Here is a 16,164-nt window from a genome sequence, read left to right on the forward strand (position 1 = left end):
TATAATGGTTTGAATGGTAGTTGAAACTAGGTTTATGAAAAATTGTGTAGAGTTGTACATTGTGTGCGATTCAATAGCTCTATCTCGACAGGAGAGTACTATTAGATGGAATTAGTTTTATCAGCCTTGGGTAAAACCCTTATCTATCATGGGTAGTGTAAATGGAAAGAGAGGAAGCCATAGTTTGGAACTTTTAGAGGCTACAATATGTTTGCTTAGAAGATTTTTATTCGAGTGATAGTTTGAGAGTAAGGTAAATGGACGGTGTATAGTTTGAGAGTAAGGTAAATGGACGGTGTACTTATGATGTTTGATAGACTTAAGAGTTATTTCAACATCGATATAATGTTTTGTCTATGTGTGATTAAATGTGAGAACAATTAGGTCTAGTTTTGTCATCCTTAAGGTTTGTCTATAATAGCTACTAATCTTCCATTTCGATAGTGTTGTTAGAGGTTTTGTACGCTTGGGTGTATTTCTTGATGGAGGGTTACTTGATCATTATCTTCTTGAGGTTAGATAAGTTTAATTTTCCCTTGATGAGTACCTGGTGTATAAAATATTTTTTTATATATTACTTAAGCTCGTGAAAAGTTTATGTTGCGAGAAAGAAATATTGATAAGATCTATGATGGTTTGTGTAATATGAGTTTGTGGTGGTTGGTTTAAGTTCACTTCTGATTGGAATCAATATTGATTCAACATTTTATTTATCGTGGTTATGAAAAAGATTTCACCTAATGATTGTGTCAAGTCTTTGAGAAAATGTTGGATATGTGTGTAGGATTAGCTTTAATGACTATGGAGAATACATTTTGTTGTTAGTTGAGTTTACATACAACAATAGCTACCACTTGAGTAGTTATATGCCCCTATTTGAGACATAGTATGAGAAGAGATGTAGCTCTCCCATTGGTTGGTTTGATATATTTGAGGTAAGACCTAAGGAGATTGAGCATGATATGCACAAAAGACATTCACACATTGTTTTGTCGATTCTTGTACCCTTTCTTACCCTCACCTTCTTTGATCGTTCGAGGATGAACGATGGATAAATTGGTATCTAATGTAACGATTCATTTGGTTGTTTTGAGTAGCATGTCTTTTAATTTATTAAAAGGCTCTTCCGCTAGATTTTTAATGGATAGCTTGGACTATTTGTAACTACACATATAAAATTAATGGGGGTAGTTTTAATAATTTATATTGTTGATAGTTAAAGAAAATAATATTGAAATTAATAGAGGATCACTTTCGCATTTTTTTTTTATATTTGTTCTTATATAGTAATTAGGGGGAAATATTCTGGGGAAAGTATAAGGTTTTGAGGCGAGAAATCGGCGAATGCTGCAGGACAGTTTTCACAAATTTTCCATTCTTTAATTCGTTAAACAAATTAATTTATATATATATATATATATNATTAGATACAATTTGAAAACTGTATAAAACGAGAAAGAGAGAAAGACAAAGAAACTGGGCAGGGGAGTATTTTTATTGTATAATTATAAGTGCATAGGACGAAAATATATGTACTTGCATGTGTATATACAATTTTCTCACGCTTTATACAAATAGAAACGCAATTTATACATTTCGCTTCTGTTTGTATTAGTGAGAAAGGCGAGGGTGGAGAGCGAGATTTGGGAGAGTGGCGAGCGAGATCTGGAAGAAGGGAGAGAGGGGAACAAAAATATATGTATTTATACAATTTTCTCTGCTTTATACAATTAGAAACAATTTTTATACACTTGTATTTGTATAAGAAGAGAGGAAGCGAGCGAGAGATTAGAGGAGAGTGGCGAGCGAGATATTTGGGAGAGAGGCGTCTGGCAATTTTTTGCAAACGTTTGCTATGAAGCACAATTAAATCAAACCCTAGAGACTTTATTTATTTTAGGTTATTAATTTGCTATTATATACAATTTTCCCTTTATAGTAGCTGAAATTTTGACTTTTAATGGCTAAACAACAAATCTTATTGTTATGTTGTAAATTTGATGATTCTTGGGATAAAGTTGGGGGTGGATAATTGATAAACAATAATGACTATTGGGAATAATTATTAAGAGTATAGGGCTATTATTATTATTATTATTATTATATGCATGTGCAGTTGGAAGGCAATGCTGTTGGAATTGTTATTAGTATTATTATTATTTAATTAGCACGGTGAGTTGAAGGAAAATGGTGCAGTTTTGATAAGTGTTGCATGGTCCTTTAGGAACTGGAGGGATAATGATTTCTTGGGTGATATTTACTTAATGATAATTAAATATTTTATAGGCTGATGATTATTACTTGTAGACTAACGTGAATTTGAGGTTGCAAGTTTTCGTCTTGTTATCATATTGTGATTCAAGTTTGAATATAATGAAATAAGTGTATTATACTATACGAATTCTATTAAATTTATGCTAATTTGAAGAATTAAGACTTAATCTTAATCTTAAATATAAGAAATAAGAGACTTGACATGTTAATAAGCTTCAATATTGAGAAATTGAGTATAGATTTGTGTTTGATGATTTTTGGATCTAGGCTAGACATAGAATAATATGAGTGCTTATAGGCTTGTTAACTTACAAATTATGAATATATACTTGATAGATTAGAAATGTTCGAAAGCATTGAGTAAACGAAAATCATTGGAGAAGTAGTTGCTTGACTTCGGTTCTTCGATGGAGGTAGGTTATGGTTTATGATATTTGATAGTAAACTCTTAATAGTGATTGATATGCATTGAATGATATTGTGAAGTTCTCTATGTACTTGACTGTGTGATTGTGTGACTTGGTGGTGTGGTTTGTGATTGGTCTACAATTTTGAAAACCGTTGAACCTTCTTTATCGAAGTGATGCCTTGAATAAAGAAGGCTTGATGAAATAATATAACAATAAATTGAAAGTGGTGATAATAAAGGATAAATTAACGGTATTCTTGGATCGGAGTGTCACGTTTCGACACGGTATTCTTGAATCGGAGTGTCACGTTCCGACACAGTTTTCTTGGATCGGAGTGTCACGTTTCGACACGGTATAATTGAATGGAGTGTCACGTTTGACACGATATTATTGAATCGAAGTGTCACGTTTCGACACGGTATAATTGGATCAGAGAATCACGCTCCGACATAGTAACATTAAAGGAAAAGGATATTGAATTAATTTAATGTACTCAATCTCAAAGAACCCATTTCCCAACGAACGTGGTGTGGAGGCATGAGTCCTCGTGTGTGCTTAATATTGTGATTGATTACGTACTTGCTTCAGTTGTCACTTGTTCATGTTGTTTGTTCCTTCTCACCTATTAAGTACTATAGTTGATTTATACTATTATTCTTTGTATATTAATTATTATTTTGGATTGGCCGATGATACTTACTCAGTACATGTTATCTCGTACTAAGCCCTACTTGTATTTTTCTTTATTTTCCTTATATGGAGTGCAGCAGGTGTACCGACGAATTTGAATCGCCATCAGCTCTATCAAGTCTCGGCATATCAGGTTCAAGGGGGAGCTATTCATTCGAACTTGGGTTGGATTCTCTTAGTCATTACATGACACGAATTACTTTATTTCATTTATTTTAGTGTCTTTAATACTCTTAGACTTAGTAATTGGAGATTAGATGTCCTTGTTGTGATGACTTTCAGATTTTGGGAAAGAATATTTAGTAAGTTTTTTGAGCTTTCGCATTATGCTTGTAGTTTGTAAGTTGGGGTTAAATTCGTTGGTTCTCCCACCTAGGGGGTTAAGTGTGGGTGCCACTCACGACACGTTTTGGATCGTGACACAACTTGATTACACCGGAGCTATACTCAAGAGATCCAACGGAATACGATGGAGGGAGAAAATTTTTGCCGGCGCCAACTTCGCCGTAGAATAAGAGTACATTTGAAATTGGGCAGAAATCAATAGACAACAAATTTGGGCCTATGAGAGAAATTTACATAAGTATATTATAATAAAAAACTATTTACCATATATAGCCATAATATTTTTTTTTCACTTGATCACTTATAATTTATTTATAATACAAGTTTAATACATTTTACAAAGAATAATTTATTATTCACATATAATACAAGTTTTAATGATATATTATACATCTACCACATATATTTTTAATACACTTATAATACAATGTGTCAAATTCTTACCAAACAAACATAATATATTTCAAAGAACAATCATAATTTATATATATTGCATACATAATTCATTTTTAATTATTGCAGATTTAACATAGTATTGTTATAAATGATAAAATCAGTAATTATTTATTAAAATGTACTAATTCGTGTAATTTTTCCACCACTTGAGCTAAGTGCACAATTAATTACTTTTTGAAAAAAAAAAGGATTAATTACTTAGGTGGATTCCTTTTAGAAAATAATTACTTATTTTACATACAATTTTTAATTATTACCATTTATAGCAATATATAACAATATTATGTATTTTATTAAAGTTGTTTATCTTTATCTCGCTTCTTTCTCTTTTTATCTGTCTCTCCTTATTAAGCAAGGATGACAAATACTTTTTGATGAATGAGATGGGGTAACAAAATATCTCAAATGAAAGTTTGTTCATCTTGATTATTAGTTTTCTTCATGTTTATATTTTATTTTTTTTGAAAATCTTGGTGAAAAATTGTTGTTCTTTTTGTTGAGTAAAAAGTTCTGTACTTTTCTAAATTGGAGATGTTCCCTTAATATAGTAACAAAATAATCATTTAAGATTTAACAATTTTATTTAAATATTACGATATATATGCTTTCGCGTAACACCTTGAAGTAATGCTTAACTGTCAATATATAAAAAATTTAATACATTTTGAATTAAATGTTTAATTCTCTTTAAGTTCAACTTTAATGTGTGTGTAATACATTTTAATTCATTTTGCAATTTATTATGTCTCTTCATTTATTATAATTAGATTAATTATCTAATTCATTATTGATATAAATTTTATTACGAATCATTGATTGCTCTTTCATTTGCTACATTTTGTGTTCATGTTTAAATCTATTCTAATTCAACTTTAATATGTGTAATACATTTTTAGTCATTTTCTAATTTATTGGTGATGTGCTAGAAAAAACATGACAAATCAGATTATTTCACTACTACTAAAATGTATTACACACATATTAAAATTGAAAAAGAAGAAAAATAAACATGAATGCAAAATATAACAAATGAAAAAGCAAGATTAGTAGACTAAATAAAAGTTGTATCATAATTAATTAGACAAGTAATCTAATCGTAACAAATGAAGAAACATAATAAACGGTCAAATGAATTAAAGTTGAACTAAAAATAAATTAAACATGAATGCAAAATGTAACAAACTAAAAGACATTATGTAATCAGTAAACTAAAAAAAACTTGTATCAATAATGAAATAAACAGGCAATTCAATAGTAACAAAACAATTAATAAACTACAAAATGAATAAAACTGTTTTAAAAGTGTATTACAGAAATATTAAAATTTAATTAGAAGAGAAAATTAAACATGAATAAAAAATGTGACTAATGAAAGACCAACCAATGATATATAGAGTGAATTAAATTTACATCAATAATGAATCAAACAAGTAATCTAATAGTAACAAATAATAAACTACAAAATGAATTAAATTTGCATTAAGAGTGTATTATACAATATGAAAGTTGAATTAAAAGCGAAAAACTAAAAATAAATAAAAAATGTAACTAACGAACGACAAGACAATAACCTATAGACTGAATTAAACTTGTATTATTCATGAATAAAACATATATTATATGTGTCATATAAATTATTTTGAGTTAAAACTAAGAAAATGAGGGACGGTTGCAGTATGTATTGAAAATATATTATGGATATCTTATAAATGTATTATTAGTGTGTTACCTAAATTATTCTTGTTGGTATCACTAAAAAGGAGCGAAGTGTGCTTAAAAATTATTTTGATTTGTATCATCGAAGAAGAGCGATATTTGCAATATGTATTATAAATATATTGTGCCTATATTAAAATATATTACAAGTGTGTTACTAAAATTATTTTGGTTTATATCACTAAAAATAAGTAAAAGTTAAAAAATGTATTGAAAATGTATTGTTCATAATATTGATATAATCATGTAACATATCTAATACAACTTTAATATAACTGTTTCATTAATAATAATTATTTAGATGAAAAATTCTAAAGAAGAAAAATTAGTTTTAAAAAAAAAGAGAAGAGGAAGAGATAGAATATTACAGAAAGAAGTGAAGAAGAAAAAAAATAAGAACACTAAGAGAAAAAGAGGCGAAGAAAGAAGCGACAATCTAATTTTTTATTTCAAAAAATTGTTATACTTAGTTAGAAAAATTATATTGTCATAGATGATAAATATTTTTTTAATATGAGATATTTATGTGATTTACCCAAAAAAAATTTAACTAACTACACAACATTTCTTTCGTATTTTCTAAAATTTCCTACCATTTCAAAATATTACAAAAATTCTTCTTTTTCTCTCATTCTCTCCTTTCCTTATACATCACCTCACATACCTTTCAATCCAACGATTTTGTCATGCCTAATCACTCTCATGTATTAGCTTAGCTGTTACATCAATCCCTCCATTTTTGAATTTCAAATCTATTATCTCGAGTTCATCATTTCAAGTTTCTAAAGAGATAAAATTATTTCTTCATCAATTTTTATCTTTTTAGATCTTCAATTATCATTTTTTTTTAAAAATATGATTTTTTAATCTACAATTTTATGATATTTATGGATTATGCTCCCTCTTTTATATTGAATTTTTCCAATTAGTTTCACCTACTGAAGATACAACATTTTGTATATTTTATTCCAATGATGGAACTTTCATAATAATAGATCTAAACAACGAAACGGTCCATTAATCATGAAGAATATGAGAGAGGAGAAATTGAAGAAGGGTGCACCCTTTCTAAATCTATTGTTGAAAAAACACCCAAAAAGGAAAAAAGTTGAATCCGTCATTACACGACCATCACTATCATAGATACATATTTTCAATGTATCTCATTCCTTTTGATTTTTAAATTAACTTTTTTTAATGTTACCACTGCTTTTATATGTCACTTTTATTGTAGTTTTTATTTTGTTCAATGTATTATATTAATATTTAAGGTATTGATACATAACCTTAATGTTGTTGAATCTTCAATTAGTATTTATTATGTTCAATATAAATGTACTTGATACACAAACACTATGTAATGTATCATTTATATGTATCAAGTTCTATAATGTATCTTCAATCTTATTCCAATTTAAAATGTTATTAGATAGTATCAAATCAGTTGTACACTCTTTAATGTTTGTTCAGTCTCATTCAACTTAGAAGGCTATGTATATGCATATAATACCCAATCATATTCTTGATACATTATTTTTAATATTCAATAACTGGAGCACTATATATTATATTCAATAATAGACGTATGATACATACAAGTGACAATGTTGACTACTTCATTATGCATCACATTATGATATTTATATTTTTTTAACTATTATATATATATTTTTTTTATTATTCATTGCATAGCATATTGATGTGATTTTCTATTACCTTCGAAAAAGTCAAATTTTATATAGGCAATCAATACAATATTTTCTGAAATTCCTGAATACTCGATAAAATCGAGATATTCATGATATATATGTTCAAATTTCGATGATTTGAAATCAAAATCGAAGAATTTTAGACGATTTGGGAGAAGAAATTTGAAGTTTGAATTGTTCTAAGTTGTTGCACCTTGTTGATTAGAAGGAACAACAACGCGATTGTGTGAATTATGAATTTGTTATTTAAGTTTATATTTGTTTTTCTTTTTAAATGTAACAGAAAAGATTAATTTTACATATCAGATGCTATGTATCAACACTCTCATGTATGGATTTGTTATTTGATTATTTAATTAACATTGTCTTGTGGATCACTCACAAATAAGGTATAATACTTACCAAACATATTAAGATAAATAAATAGTAGTATGTCATGCCACTTATTGATCAAAAAAATCATACATTCAAATTAATATTACATGTATCTAATACATATTAATGACTAATGTCTATCACACTTATCTGATACATATTAATGGTCATGAAACAATCATTAAAATATTGTTAAATACCCATCCTTTAACAATGATACATTCATACAACCTAACACTATATGTATATATTTGATACTTAATAACTATCACACATTAATGTATCGATCTAAAATAAAATACTTGATAGACAATTTTTACTTCTCTATGCATCTGGTAGAATTACAATACTTAGCAATTTTACTAAATATTTTAGGAATACTAATGTATCATGAGTAATATATCCATCTACAAAAAACAAATTATACAAAAAAACTTCGATGAGATATATTTATACAAGTTAACATTACATGTATTTGATACATAATAACTATCACACAATAATGTATCGATATAAACTCAAACACCTTATGGGCAATCTCAGGGATAAGGCACATATAACCCTCTAATATTATGACTGAAATTTCAAGTACACACTTTAATTAAACTAAGGTCCTCTTACCCTCTTGAACTCATTTTTTTGTTTTAATTTTGTACACATTTTGACTTACATGACACACTCCGTGACTCTACGCAGTTGAGGCACGTGTGAGATATTTGGATGCCACGTAAGTCTAAAAGGTGCACAAAATTACAAAAAAAAATGAGTTTAGATGGGTAATAAGACCTTAGTTTAGTTAAGGTGTGTCTTTGAGATTTCGGTCATAGACTATGGGGGTACTTGTACCTTATTCCCAGTCTTTACTACTTTAATGTATCAAGTAGAATTACAGTACTTAGCAAGTTACTAAATATTTAGAATAGTAATGTATCATGAGTAATATATCCTCATAAGATAAAAAATAGATAAACAATTAACTACATAACTCAATGTGTGTAATTCCATATCTTTCATCATCAGATCTTTTTAACCCTGAAGTTAAAGTTATAAATAGTAATGTATCATGCACAATTTCATGGGCACGATACATAAATACATAAAAGCTGATACTTATGAATCCAACCAGTTGCTTTATCAATGTTGTGTTTTTCTACTTTTTCTATTTCTTTTACTCTACATAATCAGGGAGAGTTTGAATTTGAGATGTAGTATGCAATTAAACAATCAATGTCAATAGAGAAGAAAAGTGACATAGAGGTGGCGACAATGACGCCAAGGGAGAGGCAGCGGCAACGACGCCAAGGGAGAGGCTGGGAGCCCTTAGAGAAGATTAAGAACTTCTTCAAACCCTTGATGATGATAGTAACAAGACTAGCGAATATACTCATGGTGTATTTTCTCAAAATTTTTGATAATTTTGAATTAAAATTGAAAGGATCTTCGATGAACTAGGAGATAATTTTTTATCTTAAAATTTTTAAAAATTTTGAATTAAAATTGAATGGATATTCGATGAACTAGGAGGAAAATTTTGAATCTCAAATTTTTTGATAATTTTGAATCAAAATTGAAAGGATTTTTGATGAACTTGGAGATTGTAATGACCCGGTCGGTCATTTTTGGAAAGTTTATAAATTAACCATTTTGACCTCTTAATATCAACCCCAAGATTTATGATTGAGTTTGAAGAGTTCATTATGAACTTTGGGTTAAAAGATGAGTTTTGGTAGGTTTTTAAGTTTAAAAGGCTAAGTTGTTAATAAAGTGATTTTTTGGGTCTTTTAGTGTTCGAGTATCAGAATGGAATTCTGGCGATTCCATCAGTTCTAAAATGTGATATGTGGGAGTTCTCTATTTTAGATTTTGAATCTTTTTGAGGATTTGAAGTCCTAAGTTGTGAATTTGTAGTAATTTAGCCTTGTTTTGACTTTGGTCAACATTCTGGTTCGAATGCTCGAATCAGAATTCAAAGAGTTCCATTCAATTCGGGAGATGATTTTCGGCCTTGATGAGATCACGATTAATTTTGAGAGATCCAAAGTTTGTTTTAGTCTTTTAGGCGTGAGTTAGTCTCTTGTGAATTTTAAGAATGTCAAGTCGATGAAATCGCATATTCATGTTTTGACGGTTCCATGGATCTGAAACGTCGCGAGTAGAATTAACTGTGTATGTGATTTGTGTGTGCAGGGTTTTGAATGAATCCCGAGGGTCATTTTGATGAATTTGAGTTTTGCTGTTTTAGTTGTTTCTAGTGTTGTGCCAATTGTTCTTTGGGATAATGTAGATGACCTTTGCGATCTCAAAGCTATGGGATTATGGTCATATCGACCGCATGGAAGTTTGTCGTGATTGCGATAGTCAAGTTTAATAACTTTACCTATTCAACTCATAACAACCACAAATCCTTGGTCATCGCGATAGCAATAAGAAATTTGTGCCTAGGTAGAATATTTTTCTGATAATCAAGGTCCCAATCCCATTTCACTTTTTTTTTAGCTTTGAGAACTTTGACAAGGCAATTTGGACCAGATTTTCGAGGGAAATCATTTGGTTAACGTTTCTTAACTCTAAATCTTCAATTACCCATTATTGTTATTAAATTCATGAGTATAAATTGTTAGGACCGAAATTAAGCAGGTGTAAATGCGGAAGCTAGCAAAGCAAACCTCGAAAGACCACGAGTAAGAAGACAAACGAGAAATATACCAAAAGACACAAAGATTTAACGTGGTTCGATCAATTGACCTACGTCCACAAAGGAGATGAGCAATCCACTATAAATATGAGAGTACAAAATACAGAGAGAAACAACCTCAACCAATTTACTCGGAATACATGGGAGGTTCACACAAGTGATAACGTATCAAGCTTGTGACCCATAAATTCTTCCCCTAACCAAAACTCTCAAAGCCCTTAAGACTACATTGTGAATGCTGATTAAGATAGAAGGAACATTCCTCTATTTATAGAGTCCTAAACTTTTTCCTACAAGAAAAATATTAGTCAATGCAAAACCTTTTCCTAAAAGGAAAACCTATATATGGTAAGAAATTTAGGGCAAATAAAACCCAACATAAATCATGATTTTGGGTTGATAATTTGAGGGTTCATCATGAACTTAAGCTTTGGAGTAAAATTGAATTTATAAACTGATTTTAAGCCTATTTTAAATTCCTTCCTAATAAGTTCCTGAAGATTTGAGTATTAATTCTAAGCTTGTAAATTGGTTTAAGCCTATTTTTGTCTTGTCTTATTCCATTTATTGTATTTTTGCTTTTAATTTCGTTTTCACTAGGTTGAGGCTGACGTGTCTTGAGAACACACAAGTGTCATCACTTACATTTTATGGTCATGACAAAATGGAATCAGAGCTCATGTTTATAGGTCTCATATGTGTACAAGCCAAGTCTAAGTAGATTCTTCATGATTGGTATGGAGACATCTATATTTATCTTCAAAAGGCTATAAAGATTGTTAGGAAACTTACTTTTATTCATCATTTTTTATTGTGCGTGTTTACCTTCGCCAGTGTTGAGTTGCCACATGTTGTTTTGGCATATGCCAAGGTCTAGAGCTTCTATTTCCAGTGGTAGAGGGGAGGCAATCCCGAGGCTGTTGGTGAGAGCCCAATTAGGAGTCGAGGTAGGATCCAAGCTGGAGGTCGTACTCATGAAGTAGCACTAGGTAGAGGTCGTGTCTGTGGAGCAGCACCAGCCAGAGGTAGGGCTAGAGAGGCTTCTCTTGAGAAATAAGTTGAGGTCGTTGAGTACCAGGTTCCTCCCGAGTTTGGAGCTTCGTTGTTTCCAAAGGCTTATTTGAATATGCTTGGTGTGTTAGAGAACCTTTCTCCAGGAGTGCAGACCCCAGGTCTGTTTCCAGTGGTAGAAAGGAGGCAGTCCGTGAGGTTGTTGGTGAGAACCCAACTAGGGGTAGAGGTAGGGCCTGAGCTAGAGGTCTTGCTCGTGAAGTAGCACCAGGTAGAGGTCGTGTCTGTGGAGCAGCACCAGCCAGAGGTAGGGCTAGAGAGGTTTCCTTGAGAAATAAGTTGAGGTCGAGAAGAATCTTTGATTCTTTTTGAAAAGGAGTAATCGGGCTTCTTTGAAGTAATAAGACTATTCAAATTACATTATTTGTGGAGAAATAATCATAATAAATGTAAAGAATAGACATATTTTACCCAATAACGAAGAGTTTGAACTAAGATTTCCAGATGAACGTGGTAGGGTATTAGTATATCTAATACACGTGCTCAATTGGGTGAAATTTTCGAATTAGATCATGCTACTTTGAAATTTGATGGTGTTTTTCATAGCAGTCCACGGGGCTGGTTTACTTTTGGGCATGCTTTATTTGCTTTGCTCTTCTTCCTCGGACACATTTGGCATGGTGCTGGAAGAAGAAGTAGAAGAAGAAATAAATATAGTGATAATTTGATTCTTTGTCACTGTAGTAAATAGGAGAGAAAATAGAATTTAATTCTTCGTTTTTACAAAAACTTTACAAAAAAAAAGTTAGGAGTAAGCTCTTCTGGTAAATCAAAAGGTAATCTTTCACACTCGGCGAAAAAAGAAATTAGAAAAACAGAATGAGTGGTGTTAAGCTTTTTATCATCCTGGCGTCGAGCTATTTTTCCGCAGGACCTGGCGAAACTACGTGAAACCCTCAGAAGGTTTTATGTAGAAAAAACAGGCAAACCCTTCTGGGTTATACACGAAGATATGGAAGAGATATTTTTATGTCAGCAAGAGAAGCCCAAGCTTAGTCGAGGACTGTAAATCCCCGTGACACCAGTTCCAATCAAGATTGGGAATAGTCGGGATAGCTCAGTTGGTAGAGCAGAGGACTGAAAATCCTCGTGTCACCAGTTCGAATCTGGTTCTTGGCATTTGAAGAAGGGGAGGGAAAAGGAGCCCTTGACCCGCATGAGGATTTATTCAATCACATAGTTTGGGCTCCTAGAATATGGCGCCTTTGGGGCTTTTATTTGATTGTATAGAAAGGCCCAAATTCTTCACTGATGGAAACAAAAATGAAGGATTTGAGTGATAGAACAAGTAAAATCAAAAATCAAATAAAAAGAATGATGAATCATATATTGAACCGCCGAATCGAAAAAATTGGGTGCTATTATAAAGCTTTGTATCGACTAAGTTCACGAGTTGGAGATAAGCGGACTTGAACTGCTGACATCCACCGCAGGGTAAACCACCGCCTCTCAGGTCCCCCGACTGATTCTACCATAGAGGCCACCCCTAAAGAGCGGGGGATTTCGTGACATTTCTGATTGGATGTCTTGTATTTCTAATAAGTTGTTTAATAGTTTGCATGTTGAATCATATTTATAATATGATGGGTTGATTTAGATTGATCCTAACCAAATGATGGTGAATTACTTCTATTTAATAGAATATTCAATTCAAAGATAAAATCTCAAATCACAGATTTGGGTTCAATATTGATGATAGTGACGATATTGATGATAGTGACAATCTTGATGCTAGTGACGATATCGATCCTGACCTTGATACAGAGCTGGAACGGCTAACTAGGATGAATGGTCTAACTGTGGATATGATGCCGAAAATAGACCGATTTTAATCACCCTTCAATTTGAATTAGTAAAAACAATGTCTCCTTGCATAATATGGATTCCAAACATTCATGATCTCGATGTGAATGAGTCGAATGACTTATCCCTCGGTCTATTAGTGAACCATTTCTCCAGGGATTGTGAAAGATGTTCTACTAGAAATATTCTTGTTATTGCTACGAGGTTTATTCAAATATGAAATCCAATCTTGGAAATATAGCATCCCACTTTTTTTTACTACCCAGGATTTCGATACATTTCGCAAATGAAAACTCTACTGGCGCAGGTGCTATCCTACAACAATCAGCCAATCTAGATTTACAAATTATTATAGAGAATTCGTTGGTAGAATGAGAAGAATTGGGGGAAGAAGGCCACACTGGGTTCCGAGGTGTGAAGTGGGAGAGAAGGGATGTCACAATTGGGTTTTTGAATAAGACGGCCTTTTTCTTTTTCATTTTTTTTCATTTTCATATTGAAAAAGTAATAAGAATGAGAGGTGTTAAGCTTTTTATCATCCTGGCATCGAGCTATTTTTCCGCAGGACCTCCTCTACAGTATCGTCACCGCAGTAAAGTTTAACCGACAATAAAACAATAAAAGAGAAGAAAGAGAGATATTATAGATATCTTCACGCGTGTTTAAGCCCATTTGTAGTGGTCAAAGTCTAAATAGTAGTGAAAATGAGGGTTCCACTAGACGAACTCGCACAAAGGGAAATGATTTAATTATAAGAGAAAGTTCTAACGATCTCGAGGTAACTCAAAAATACAAGCATTTGTCGGTTCAATGCAAAAATTATTATGGATTAAATTATAAGAAATTTTTGAAATAAAAAATGAAATGACTTTCTCTTCTCACAATTTGTTATCTATGATACACATAGAAATGAACATCATTGAGCAAGGAATCCCTAGTTTAATGATGCTACAAACTTAATTGGATTGAGCCTTGGTATGGAAACTTACTAAGTGATCACTTTCAAATTCAGAGAAACCTAGAATTAACAAAAATGGGCGATCCCGAGCCAAATCCTGTTTTCTGAAAACAAATAAAGGTTCAGAAAAAAAGGATAGGTGTAAAGACTCAATGGAATGGAGTTAAATGTGTTCGTAGAGGACTCTTTACAGCAAAACTTCAGAAAGAAAAAGAATAAAGTGAATTCGGAATATGGTAAAGTAGCTCGTGGGTGGGGAACTACCCCTTTGATGGGTGTCGTAATTGCCTTATTTGCGGTATTTTTATCAATTATTTTGGAGATTTATAATTCTTCTATTTTATTTGATGAGATTTCAAATGAATTAGATCTATAAGGACCACAAAGTCCGTTCTTTTGAGTCCAAAAAGAATCATTTAGAGCTCCGATTTATAGTCATTTGTATTTTCTCTTGGTAGTTTGATCGTGGAATTTCTTTGTTTCAGTATTTCCGGAGTATGAGTGTGTGACTTGTTATAATTGATTCTATTGATTCCCGAGTTTGGAGCTTCATTGTTTCAAAAGACTTATTTGAAGATGCTTGGTGTGTTAGAGAACCTTTCTCCGAGGGTGCAGACCCTAGGTCATTAGCAGACTCTAGGTGCTCATTTTCAGGTGGGCTAGCCACAGCTAGTTCTCACACCGGCTGTTAATACACACATTGCTTCTAAGGTTATTTGGACAATGACATATCATCAGTGCTATTAGAAGTTTTAGAAGATGAAATTACCTCAGTCTCAAGGTGATAAAAGCGAGGATGGTCATAAGTTCTTGACCTTATGACATAAGATACTTAAGGTGGTGGGTATGGTGGATGATTGTAGTGTTCGATTTGTTGCACTTCAGCTTCGTGGTCGCTTGAGAGAGTGGTGGACGACTTTTGTGAGGTCAAGACTAGTTGGGTTGTAACATTCCAGAAAATTACATGTCTAGTGAAGAGCCCAATAGGTCTTTAAGAATGCGTATTGGGGATACATAGGCATTCCAATGCCCAATATTGAGAAATATTGGGCATAGTATAGAAAATTGGCTAAGGCTGTTAGCCAATTTCTATATAATAACCAAATAAGCAAAATATTGGGCATACTAGAAAATATTGGCTTAAAAGGTGTTAGCCAATTTTTCTAAGTATTAATGAGCTTGTTTAAGAAATGTACTTGCAATGAAGACCCTAAGCTAATAAAAATGATGAGTTGTCAACCCAATGCACTATGTACTAGGCATCCAAGTGTCAAGCCTAGTACCATAGCACATGACCATTTAAAATGATCTTGTAAATTAAGCAGTGCCCAAGGACATAGTGAGGGTCCTTGGGAAAATAAATAAATATTGCCAATAGTACATCAAGAATAGTTAGTTAGGAATGTACAACCAACTCATGTGCAAGCATATAGGCAAGACAAGAGAGAATCGGCCAAAGGGGGACCACCCTAACCGAATTTGGTTAGGGTTAGGGGGCAAGACATGCACATGGGTTCACCCATGTGGGGACTAGTCTATAACTATTTCTAGACCCTAACCTACTGACCTAAATAACTAACTAACCTAGTACAAACAAAAATACATTATCTAGTGCACCCGACGACCTAAGACTTAACCGGGTGGCACTAACCTAGTAACTAG

General features: G+C 32.0%; 1 non-coding gene across 1 annotated transcript; it reads left to right on the forward strand.

The window, feature by feature from the left end:
- The first annotated feature begins 12,787 nt into the window (after window positions 1-12,787).
- Window positions 12,788-12,860, forward strand: TRNAF-GAA. The gene has a single exon. It is a non-coding gene; the product is annotated as a tRNA-Phe (tRNA).
- The last annotated feature ends 3,304 nt before the right edge of the window (window positions 12,861-16,164 follow it).

Source organism: Solanum pennellii, chromosome 11 (assembly GCF_001406875.1).
Source record: "Solanum pennellii chromosome 11, SPENNV200".
NCBI lineage: Eukaryota > Viridiplantae > Streptophyta > Magnoliopsida > Solanales > Solanaceae > Solanum > Solanum pennellii.